Source organism: Camellia sinensis, chromosome 13, assembly GCF_055761805.1.
Source record: "Camellia sinensis isolate YWXY chromosome 13, ASM5576180v1, whole genome shotgun sequence".
Taxonomy (NCBI): Eukaryota; Viridiplantae; Streptophyta; class Magnoliopsida; order Ericales; family Theaceae; genus Camellia; species Camellia sinensis.
Genome location: NC_138973.1, coordinates 119,921,990 through 119,930,998, shown reverse-complemented (window position 1 = coordinate 119,930,998; position 9,009 = coordinate 119,921,990). Strand labels below are relative to the sequence as shown.

The 9,009-nt window shown below is 38.7% G+C and overlaps 1 pseudogene; it reads right to left on the bottom strand.

The window, feature by feature from the left end:
- Positions 1-1,713: 1,713 nt before the first annotated feature.
- LOC114303399 (cytokinin dehydrogenase 6-like) lies at positions 1,714-8,984 on the bottom strand (annotated as a pseudogene).
- Between the last annotated feature and the right edge of the window lie 25 nt (positions 8,985-9,009).

Sequence of the window (9,009 nt, the reverse complement as noted above, 5' to 3'; positions counted from 1 at the left end):
AATATTTGTGAAAAAATATTTTAAAAAATTAATAAATACCCAAAAATATGAAAAATGTAATGAATTTTCATATATATTTTATATTTTTTGATATTTAGTGTATTTTTTAAATATTTTTTTCACATATATTATACTTTTTAAGTATATTTATATTAGGTGTGTCTAAAAATTAAAAAAAAAACTTAAAATATTAAAAAAATTCATTAAAAATATTAAAATATGAAAAATAAATAAATAAAATTTTCTGAAAACTAATTTCTAAAAACTGGAACCAAACAAGTTAATTTTTTTTTTATCCTTTTCTCTCTCTCTCTCTCTCTCTCTCTCTCTCAAAATAGGGTATTAATTTTTTTGCCCTTTCTCTGTTTATCAACTCTCTCTCTCTCTCTCTCTCTCTCTCTCTCTCTCTCTCTCTCAAAACACACACGTAATACCTCTCCGCCATAGCTCTTTCCCTCGCTACTCCACCTTCAACGACTACACTACCGTCGGCCTTTCCTGTATAAATAGGGCTCCACTTTCTACATCAAACCCAGGTTCTTTTTTCTCTATTTTTTCCTTGTAGTGCATCGATTTAATTGAGTTGTTTCAAAAATTTTATGGATTTCAATCTGCACATTTTTTTTAGCTTATAATCTGGCTTTATTGTTGATTTGGTAATAAATTTGGAATTGTTTTATTTATTGAGCGATTTAAAAGCTTTGATTTGTCATTTGGGTTTTCAAGTTTATATGTATTTTTTGGGTTTTTCTTGGTAGTTAATTGTTAGCCATCAATGCTCTGCTTAGGGATTAGATTTATAAAATAGGGATTCAATTCTGGTGATTTGTGCTCCATCTCCTTATATTGAACAAAGATTTGGGGGGGGGGGAAATTATAGAATAAAAAAATTTGCTATTTTATTTGAACAGAAATTTCCTAAATATATTTGGGTTTACTTTATTTTTGAGTTAAGAAAGTGAAAGACATTGATCTTGTGAGTACAATGAAACGAAAATGAAAGAAAATGATGAAGATTTGAGGAAGAAAACCGAGAGAGAGTGAGAGAGTGAGAGAGAGAGTTGAATTTTGCTTTGGTTGCATTCTCTTCTTTGAACAAGAAGACAGATTTTATCCTGTGTGGGTGTGTTTTTTATACAACTTAGTTAATTATTCAGTGTGGTTGTGTCCTAGGATGATTGTTACATCCTAGTGAATTAGTTATTTAGTGTGGTTGGGTCTAAAATTATTTATTACATCCTAATTGATTTGAGACAATTAGATGATTCATTTTAGATCAGAAATTATCTTTTTGTTTATATACTGAAATTGATTTTGCAAGTTGTACCTGGTGGAGAGTTAGTGCCTTGGTTGTTAGCATTCTTTGTAGTTTTTATTGTTTTATGGTGTTTGTGTTGTCACAAACAATGTTCCGAGATACATTTTTGTTGTAGCTGAAAATCTCTGGAACTATTCATTGATGATCCACAGGGTGTGGACTCTGCTGCTTCTCATAGGGTGTGGGGTATTTTGGTATGTTTTATTGAAGTTGGTTTATTGGTTTGTACTCTCTCTCTCTCTCTCTCTCTCTCTATATATATATATATATATATATATTTTCTATTTTTGGAAGTAGATGAACTTGTTTAGAGAGCTGTAGGGCTATGACAATTATATTTAAACTGTTGGCATAAAGATTTGTAATTATTATTTGCATCTACTTACATCCAGATGATAACCTCGATTGCATAGCTGGAAGCTTGAAGGTATTTTGTTTTTGGACCTCTTTCTATAGATGTGTTGCCTTCACTTTATTCTTTCTAAAGAACATGTGCTTATATAAAACATATGTATATATACATGTATTATTTCTAGATTTTATGGCCAGGATAGTTTATTACCCTATAACTCTAATTGTTCAATGTTTTTTTCTTTCTAATAGAATGTTGCCAGGATAGTTTATTACCCTATAAATCTAATTGGCCAGGATAGTTTATTACCCTATAACCTCCATTGCTTGTATCTGTTAGAATGTTGCCAAAAACTTCTTCAGCAAAATTGTGTATTTTGCTTCTAGGAACGAAAAGATTGAGCCATGGGTGTGGAACTTCCCACGAGCCTTTTGATCTCGGACACATGAACTCTATCCAAGAATTCTACATATGAAGCTTCTAATACGAAAAGTGTTGATGAGATATAGCTTAGTTGGGATAAGTTCTCAATTTCCTGCACCAAGCAAGCAAGCAGGTGTAGACGCGCCCGTGGGCCTCGTGCTACAGTTCGGACTCAAGATTGTCACGGTTCTAAATCTGAACCAAAGAGTCCAAATCCGGCAAATCCTTTTGAGAAAACAGATTTTTAGAAAGAAGTGCCAAACATGGACTGCTTTGCCAGATACAGAGTCGCCACCTAAATATTTTATTTTGGGGAATTTAGGAAATCCTGGCTCGTTTGCCTAAGGCCACGTGTCCGTCATCACCAAAGTTGCCTCGGCTCGGGAACTTGGGTACGATTAGGGAAGGTCACTTCGTGAGCACCCCTGCTCGCCCGATCAAAGATCGGCCACTACTAAGCATGATATCGAGTTTTGAAAACATTATGTGCTCTTATTCCGATTATTAGCCTAGATTTACTACGTGATGCACACAGCATACAACTATAGATTGGATCGCCTGAATTGGAACAAAACATTTCATGTTTGTTTATTTGAAAATAGTTTGATGGTGCTACCCGCAAGTAGGCTAAGACGTGGATTTGCCACCCTCGGGTGGGCTTAGAAAACATGATGGTTTGCCACTCTCAAGTGGGCTTAAAATTCACAGTCAATGCATTATTCCAATTCAGATAATCCAACCTTCACCCACAGGCATTCAAGCAGTTATATCACATAAGCAAATAGCCTCATGGTAAGCATGCTATCATGACAGTCACTCACACACATGCAAGGATGCTAAAGCATAAATAGGGGTGTGCATAATACCGCCGAAACCGCCGAAATCGTCAAAACCGCACCAAGCCGCACCGCTAAGGCAAATTCATTATTATTTGTCAATCGAACCGCCGGTTTTTGGTAAGAAAAATGGCAAATTCTAGTGATACTTTTATCAATCCGCCGGTTTCTATTTTTCTTCCAAACCGCACCGACCCGCTCCGCTATTAAATCATGTTTTATAAAATTCTAAAAATTCTTTTTTACTTAAGTTTGCTTGTTGTTCTATACCTTAGAATATAGTATTACATTACTGCTCGAGGGGGATTCAAGATGTCAGTAATCCAAAATAAAGTTGGATTTCAATTCACTTTTCAATCTTTTTTTTTTTTTTCTGGCCATATTGCAAACTTGCATTAACTCACTTTTCAATCTAAATACTTTTCAACAGTAAACATTTTCAATATATTGTAAATCCTGAATGATATTAATTTTATGTATTGTATTTGATCATTGTAACTTCCACAGATGCTTGTAATGAACTGATGGCATATTCGTTGATATTATCATGTTGTTGCTACACTTGCTGCATCAGAAGAAAGCTTCGCAAGATGCTTAACATCACGATATCTCTCGTCTTTTTTTTACTCTTTGATTTAAGTTTTGTAATTTGAATTATATTTTTTATAAACCGCCAATCTGCCCGAACCGCCAAGGCAAATCCGCCATTATTTGCGAACCAAACCGTCGGTTTTTGATAAGAAAAATGGGAAATTCTAGTGACACTTTTATCAATCCGCCACCCACCATATGGTTTCTATTTTTCTCTCAAACCGCACCGACCCGCACCGCGCACATCCATAAGCATAAACACTTGCCGAGTATTCCAAGCCAACACAGAAACTAGTTAATAATCATATGCATGATCCTAGTTCATGTTTAAGATGGCTAATGCAACACATGCAAGATGCAACCACAATAGGCTCAGCTATTCTAAGATGGCATATGACGATGCTACAACTAACACGTATTCAACTTGGAATTGAAATACAATGCAGTTAGTATGATGCGCCGAGCCCGGTGCATGTAATACTGATGAATGAAAGCACGCATGCATAGCATAAGGTATGCTAAATTAAATATGCCCTAGTACTAACCATCAAAAGCAGGTAAGTAAAAGGGAGAAAGAAGTGGGGGTTGGAAGACATGCACACACACACCCACACTTATTACACATTCGCCCTCGCTTGGAGGGACCAAAAGAATAATACAATTTAAACAAATAATTAACTACTCTAGCTAATTAAATATTACAAAGCTTCTAATTAACTAAAAAAAATTAAATACAGCAGGAAAGTGGCCGCAACCCCACCTCGAAATGATGGGATGATGCATGCTCGGTTCGCCTCGGCTGGAAACCCGGTACCATGCCACAGTTGCCTCTGTTTACACTGCCCTGCTCCTCTGGAATTTATGAAAGTTTCCAGAATCCTTCTGAATCACTCCCTGAGTGTTGTGGAATACCACCGGCCATAATTCAAATCCACCGGCCATGGGAGTAGATTTATCGACCAAATATTGAACCACCGGCTGGACACTGATGGTCAGTTGGCACCAAGAGTGGTCGGCCGGCCATTTCTTCCTGCAGAGCCCTGTTTTGACAGCAGTAGAGGACAGACAGTGCATGGTATGGAATTTTCAAAGCAATGTGTGCATGGCCACTCTCCCTATCATGCTATAGGCTCAAGGGAGTTTGGTACTCGACCCTCGGACCACCAATCGCGCATTTCGATGCGTGATGGTCCAAGAAGTCAAGTGTGCATTTCAATGTGAATGAATGCAAATAAAACACATGAGTGCTACACGCCCTATCATGTTGAGATCAAGGACATCGGCGACCGAGGATTGAGGCGCGTTACGTCACTTTGAGTACAAACGCCCCTCATTCCTCATGCTTGGTTCGACACCCCAAACCAAGCAAAATGTAATGCAAGTATGCAATGTGACTCAAGTATGCAACGTGTCTCAAGCATGCAACATGAGGCTAAGGTAACAAATATGCCAAGTGCAATGTGCCAAACATGCAAGATACAATGCAATGCAACCTATCATGCAAGCTAGGATATGGAATGCAACTAGCTAAACAACATGCAAATGTGCGAAGATGAGACAATGCAAGCATGAAACCAAAGTAGTGCGACATGTCAAAACATGCAATGGCAGACTTAAACCACAAAGGGTAGACCTCAGCCCATCCCAAAACAGTGGCCAAAATGATGGGTGAAGGCGACAAAAATGCAAAGTAAACAAGCTTACTAATTGGTCCGTTACTTAGACCACGATGCACAACCTTCAAGCATGAGTGAAATGAGATGAATATGAGGATATGGCATTATGATAAACTCTGAAATCTCATGAGGAGTGATGCCGACTCAAACAAAACATGCAAGTAAGGCATGCAATGGGGCCCCAAACTTGAGGCCAACAAGGGGGTTCAAACCATAGCTATGACAACCAAACCCCAAAGGACCAAAATGACTAAAAACAGTCCTAGGGTATTCCAAAATAAGACTAGAACATGCATGGAACATGATCAAAACATGCCAAGAAATGGGCCCAAAACAAAAGGCATTCAAAGCCACGAAAGGAAGCATTACGCTACACCCACCCCAACCAAACATGGCATGGACTAGACAACCAAAAACAGAGTTTTAATACATCAAAATGCACCCCAAAACACACTGATATGGCAGCCCAAAGCCTCAAACACATAGGCACACACCAAGGCCCTAACATGGAGCAAAAGGTCACATCTCTTCAAGGCATTGAAAGGGTAGCAAATGCAAGCATGTAAGCACAAAACATGGACTGAAATGGCATAATAAGTGATTCCAAATCACTGAAATGGCCTAGGTAATGCAAGCTAATGACTCACACACTCAAGGCTCACAAGCCAATATGCAAAGAGGCTATACCAAACATGATCAAATCAGCACCCAACAGACCTTAAGCATGATGAAATATGACCAAAAGCTTCATGAAGTCAAGCTAGAACATGCAAGTATGGAGGTCTAAAGGCAAGATGCATTTCTAGGCAAGATGGGGGAATACAAGGCAAGTATATTATGCATGCAAGGGGTCAATAAACCAGCATAGAACAGAGGTAAAACATGATAAATAAACTCCAAATAACCCCTGAAACAAGACCAAACAAAGCTAAGGATGCATGCTACCCTTATGAGCCAAAAACACAAACAAATGAGACACAAAGGGAGAGGGGTCTCCCTCCCCTCTGCAAGACCTCAAAACCTCTTCTTCACCATTGAAAATCCTCTGGGTTTCAGTGGTGAGAAGGCCAATACATGAAAGTTTCAAAGGCTCAACAAAAAAGGCCAAACAAGGCCAAAGAGGGAAAGGTCGACCCCCAACACCAAAGTGACCTTAATGAAACATCTTAAGCATGAAAAATTAGAGTTTTTATCAGTTATACACAAAGCTCAAAACAGTATGCAAAGTAGGTTAAAAGCAAGTGCAAGATTGGGGAATATAAAGCAATAGTATTTACCCTTGAAGAACACTTCAAGAATAGCAAGTCCAGCCTCCTTTTTCTGATCAAAACCAACTCAAAACTCCAAGAACAAACTCTCAACACCTCCAAAACCGAAGTATGGTGTAATACTAGGTGTCTTAGTGCAAAACTAAGAACAAAACATCCTTTTAAGCCCTCTAACACACACAAATGAAGAAAGAGAGGGAGATATAGAGAGAGAGTGGTGTATATATGCTATATAACTCTAATTTTGCTGAACCTCCTCCAAGGAGAAGGAAGGCTCTCTTATATAGACAAGGCAAAGGCCTAAGCTTCCAAGAGAAACTAACAAAAGGGGTCAAGGCTTCTTAAAGAAGCTAAGGCAAAGGGGCCAAGGCTTCTTTAGGAAGCTGAGACTGGTGTCCAAGCTTCTTGAGGAAGCTAAGATAAAGGTCCAAGCTTCCCCAAGAAGCTAGACCAAAAGGGTGCAAAGAGTGCAAATTCCTCCATACACTATGGAGGACAGGTCTGTGCACTCCAGCTGGCACAGCTGGCATGCACAATGCCTAAAAACGACGAAAAGGAGGTGCCGGCCAGAAAAGGAGTCAATCAGCCAAATTAATGGTCGGCTGACCACACGAAAAGGCCGATACACCTAGCATAAGTGCCGACCGACCAAACATTTGGTCGGTAGCAGAAAAACCAAGGCCGGTGGCTTCATGCCACGGCCGGTGGGTTTCAGGGATGGCTAACAACCCTTTTCCCACCCTCAGAAGCACAAGACACAAGCCCTTGGTGCAAAACCAAGCACAGAACATGCAAGTTAAGAGATCCTGAGGCAAGGCACACGGCCGAGGCCTCCGAGAACTCAAAATGAACACGAACATGGATGATCACCGAGCGTTCAAACGGTGACATCCAAGTCTTGAGGACGGTCAAAAATGGGGTGTCTACAGCAGGTATTAGAGCCATTGCGTTTATTTGCTTCTTTACTAACTATAGTGAAGGATTGGTGGGTCATGACATGCCTCACCTGGTATATTATATCATCTTTTTCTAGGTTGATGTTTTTGGCCAATTCAAGACAGTAAAGTGTTCTTCCATTTGATTGAAATTGGTTGGCTTGAACTGGGTCTTGCGGATTGAATGATGATCTCCAATTATTCAGGAGACCTGTCCTGTTTATTATCACAAATCCTTCAATGTAATTGAACGTGTTCTCTGCAGATATCAAATGCTCCTGGTCTCTGATGAATGAGGAGAAGGCTGAGTACAAAACTCTTTTCCATTTTACCTGTTCGGAATGGCATGGTGTTATGAAACTGGTAAATTGTACTATACTTGAGCTTATTTTGAAGTTTACAAATATGTGTGTTTTTACCATTTTTGGTGCTAGTTCTAGAGAAATTCTTGCTCGTGTGATTATGCCAAACTGGTCAAGTCCTCCAAGGACACCATGAAAGAGGTTTGCATTCTGCTTCTCTGAACAATTTACTACCTCCCATTTTCCTACACAATTTCAGTAAATTTTGAATGCAACTACAAATTCTAAGAATGTGATGAACTGCTGTTCAGTGACCAATGGTTATGTATCTTTTATGTAAACAAGGTCTGATTCTCGGACAATATGATGAGGAAAACTGGAAACTTCCTAGTCCAGTTTTTAATGAATGGAAAACAGGTGGAACAAAGTTAAAGTTGAAGTTGTTGTATGGTTTTTCCATCTTAATCTTACATGTGTCATATGTTGATCTAGTTCTCAAATTGCGTAATGAGCCTGTTTGGTGCAGTATTTTTTATGGTTAATTATTCCAAGATCCCCTAAACTATTAGTGAATATCATCTTAATCCTCATCATCTATGAACTCTTACATATTGACCTCTTAACTATAAAAATCGTTAAATTGCTCCTTCTAAAAGGTGGTCTAGAGGGGGTGAAAGTGATACATTTTATAGTTGAAGGGATCAAAATGTACATGTTCATAGATGAGGGGTAAGCTGATTTCTCCAAATAGTTAAGGGCATCTTAGTGTAATTATCCCTATTTTTTTATATTGAAAGTTGATAATCAATAAGCAGAAGTTAAAAACATCATTTCCTCAACTTTTTGATGGATTGCACCAGGCACTGTGGCACAGATTCCCAAAATTAAAAGAGTTAATAAATTGCACCAAGCAGGCCCATGCAATCTATGAACATGTGATGCTGTCCTGTTACAATTTTATTTATTTATTTATTTTTTGGGTACAAACCTGTAACTGCTTCCAACTGGTGGACATTACTGATCTGAAGACCATGACGGAATGCCTGCCCACTAATCCCTGCATTTGACAAAGTACCGCCAACTGTGAGATGTAGGTAATCTGTCCAAGACTTCGGTGCTAACCCATGTTTCAGGCTTTCATGCAGGATATTAATCCACAATTTGCCACCATAGACATCTACATAAGGATGTTTTCCAATGTAAACCTGCATTTCCATTCCACTGAATGATTCCATGTTGATCACGACTCCTCTATGAGCTTGTGCCTAGCCCTGCATTTCCATTCCACTGTGAGTTTTCTGAATTTGT